Source organism: Ctenocephalides felis, unplaced genomic scaffold (assembly GCF_003426905.1).
Source record: "Ctenocephalides felis isolate EL2017-DRISC unplaced genomic scaffold, ASM342690v1 CF-g0.4_SCAFFOLD_01886, whole genome shotgun sequence".
Lineage (NCBI taxonomy): Eukaryota > Metazoa > Arthropoda > Insecta > Siphonaptera > Pulicidae > Ctenocephalides > Ctenocephalides felis.
In genome coordinates this window covers 116208589-116212783 of record NW_020538040.1, presented here as the reverse complement: position 1 = coordinate 116212783, position 4195 = coordinate 116208589, and positions in this window count along the sequence as shown.

Sequence of the window (4195 nt, the reverse complement as noted above, 5' to 3'; positions counted from 1 at the left end):
TCGATAGAACAAAATGGAAGGGATATACAAAAGAGTACTGCCTTGTGGCCACACTAGACATCAAGAACGCTTTCAACTGCGCAAATTGGGACTGCATAATGCAAGCTCTTGAAGAAAAGAATTTACCGGGTTACATATGTAAAATAGTGGCAAGCTATTTTACGGATAGGGTTCTGAAGTTCGACACGATGAACGGTCCAAAAGAATACAATATCATCGGAGGTGTTCCTCAAGGCTCAGTCTTTGGATCACTTCTGTGGAATGTTATGTATGATGGAGTTTTGAGATTAAAGATTCGAAGAACGCGACAAACTAGTGGCATATACGGACGATGTAGCCGTAGTGATGTAGACGAAATACGTCATATTTTCGACATTACCTACGAGAAAGTAAATCGGTAGATGAATACTGTTAGACCTCAACTAGCTAAACAAAAGACGGAAGCAGTACTCATCACCAGCAGAAAAAACATTAAGACCATTAAACTGAAAGTCGGTAAACAAGAGATCATATCACAATCTTACATCCAATACTTGGGAGTGATGCTTGACTCCCGACTAAATTTCAAGCAGCATAATACAAGTAAGTGACAAAGCATCAGTAGTTTTTGTATTGCACGATTGATGCTTAACATCGGCGGACCAAAGCAGAGCAGAAGACTTACACTTTCATCAGTAGTTGTGTAAGTGCTCACTTATGGAACACATATTTGGGCAGACGCACTAGAGCTCCAAGAATTATGTTACATCGATTTTTTCTGAGGTATGCCAAAATGTTGAGAAATCTTCAAAACGTCGAGAAATGCAAAAATTTTCAATTTTAATTTTTGGACGATTAAAATAACTTACGGAAAGTTAAAAAATAAAAAAATGTCTACTAAAATCAGTGCCTCATGACCAAATATGAGATGTTTTGTGACAATAGGTATATAGTGCAGAAAAAAAGCATGTATTGAAGTAAAAAAATCAAAATAATATTTGATAATAATACTATAAAGTTACAGATTTTTATAAAAATTACTACCACCGTTTTGCCTCAAATCTCCTCAAAATAATGTTGAGGAATTTACACAGCAAACGTATGTCGTGTACTAAAACTCGATAAGGGTGATATTTCTATGTAGTCATTTTGATCTAATTTTTGGCGTGTTTTGACAAACACACCGGTCGGGTGTAATATCATGAAACCACCTCGACGGGTGTGATATTACGAGAACACGAGGATTCGAAGAATGTTTAATATTGAAATTATGATATTCTACGCTTTGTAGTACCACTAAGGCTATATTTTATTGAAATAAATAGTCATTATAAAATATCAAAATTTATTTATTAATATATTAAAATTCAAAATCACAATTTTACAATAATTACAATATTATTACAAATAACTATATTACAACAATTTTGTTATATTATTTTTGGAATTAAGTTTCTGTAATATCAGTTACATGTAATTAATAATTCAACAAATTTAACATAAAATATAACTAGTAACAAAAGTAACACAAAAGAATTATTTAAATGTGTTCAAAATAGTTAATCTGCAATTTTTGTATGGCGTGGACAAATTTCATCAATGTCATATTTTTATTAATTATTACTGTTTCTAATGTTTCATATTCAATATAATAATAATAAATGGTAGTTTTCATAGCAGCGGCACCACAAATCATCAATGATTCCATTTCCTTTTTCTGTTTATTATTTTCATTACAGTTTTATTTCCACTAATCATTTTTTATTCACTTAAATGAATTTTCCTTGTCAAACTTCTGCTTTCATGCTTTCTTGCCTTGTGCTACTATTCAATATATTTTAATGCATTTGAATAAGCATGGAAATAAGATTTATGGCATACAAAATGACATCCAAAATCAATTAATCGATTATTATCAATTTTTATCTTAATTTTGTCATCCGTTACAATGATAGCACGAGATATAATATCATGTGTAGTGTAAACCCAGGGTGCCGCACTGGTTAGTTTGCGAGTATTATATTAGTCATCACCTATATGATGGAAGAAAAAAAACGCATTACCTACTCATATTTTTTAATAATTAACTCTTTTATTGTCAAAATTGTTTTCTTCAATAAAATAAAATAAAAATTATTTTCGTATTGTTGTTTTCTATAGAGAATACATGCAAGATTCTTTCAATTATGTCATATTGTATTTAGCAAAAGATTTTCATCTAAACTTATTGAATTTAAAACTGCAACTAGTCGTGTATGGCATCGTGCCTTAGGGCAAATTGCTGGAACTTTCCGCACCGTAGCGAAATATTTTCGAAAAATATTTAGTGTTTTCATATAGATTATTATAAATACTGTAACATTTGTTTATATTTATAAGAGTTATATAAACTGAATCACAAAGTTAAAATTATTTATTTGAAGTATATAAGTGAGCTTTAAAACTTAAGCCAGAATTAAAATTAAAACCTAAATTATTTTCGTTCTGCAAAAAAATAAAATTTTTGAAAAAAAATTGTCAAAACAAGAAGAAAGTTTTTTGAATCATTCAAATCGAAATATAAATTCTAAAACTGCTACTTACCCATTTCTCTTAATTTTGTACAGAATTCTAGAAAATGCTTTGAAGATTCTACACTCATTTATTTGAAAGTGCGTTTGATTCTGCTCGTTCAATTAATTTTGTTTCGTACTCAAATCTTGCACGTTGGAAATGGGGTTAGGGGTACTTGGAGGCACGAAAAAATGAGTGTTTTCAGTATTTTTTTATATTATTAAACTATGTTTTTCTACAAAAATATTAATACATTATTATACAATATTTTGACTTGAAGTAACAAAAATTTCAGAAAAAAAAGAGTATTCCCAAAGTTATAGCTGTTTTTGTTGACCCTGTTCCGAAAAACGGTCCTGGCGGTTACCATCATAACTCCTTGTAGATTCATCTAAAATCAATCAAATAAAAAAATAGTTTTATAAATAGTTAATCCTGGGCCTGATCGAAAGTTTTCCTTTTTTTGCAAAAATTAATAAAATAGCAGCATCTGATAAAAAATTTCTAGATTTTTGGGTAAAAAATCAACACTTAATTGGTCTTAAAAAATTCAAATTTTTGAAAAAATAAAAATCCTTTGATCAGGCCCGAGTTTATTATGTATTCTAAAAGCTGTATAAATTTCGTTGAAATCTACTAAACGGTTTTTGAGTTACAGTGGTCACCGTTTCAAAAAACATAGTTTTGAGAAAAACGCGTTCAAGTTATACATTGGAATTACGTATAGAAATACGAATTATTAATTTACTTACACCGAGTCATCTATTCCTGGGCCATATAACAGTTCTTCAGCAATTGTGGAGGTTTCCAAAATTTCTATTTGGTGTTGCCTACGAAGCATTCTGCCCTCCCGCTTGATCTCGTGGGCGCGCTGATCTACCACTTTCACACGTGCAGCATCCAATGGCCTTTGTGTTTAGTTTTTAGTGTTTGTAGTCAAGTTGAAATCTTCAGAGAATATTTTCAAGATATTACACTTAACGAAAATCGATTTTTCAATAATTCCAAGTACCCCTAACCCCTTAACATAGGCGTAAGTATAATTTGGTGATGATTGGGAACAATGGGGCAGGGGTTAAAAATCTGAAATTAAGAAATTTCAAACTAAATATCATATTGCTTATAAAGTATCTATGCAATTTGATTATTTTAGTTTAATTTAATTTTTCCCGTACTATACCTAGGCCTTAACATTATTTTGAGGAAAATTTGTGGCAAAACGGTTGTAGTTATTTTTATAAAAATCTGTAATTTTATAGTAATATTATCAAAAAATATATTGATTTTTTTACTTTATTACAGGCTTTTTTCCTGCACTATATAACTATCTTCACAAAATATCTCACATTAGGGCGTCGCGTCATGCCATTTTCGAATTTTTTGTTTAATTTTGTTGGTACAAATTAGTACAAATTTAAATTAATCAATACCCGTTTTATTTTATTTATTTTCTTCTAAATAAAAAGTGGTCTTACTAGCTTAATATCAAAGCTAGCAGCGCCACGCATTTTTATAGTCTATTTTCTTTTTTGGTACAAATTAGTACAAAATAGGTACAAAATAATACAATAGGTCTGGATCAATTTTGCTAATTTGGTTCTGCTAGCTTAAGAGAGGTTTTGCAATATAATTGCTCGAAGTCAAATTGGATCTTTGTGCCTCG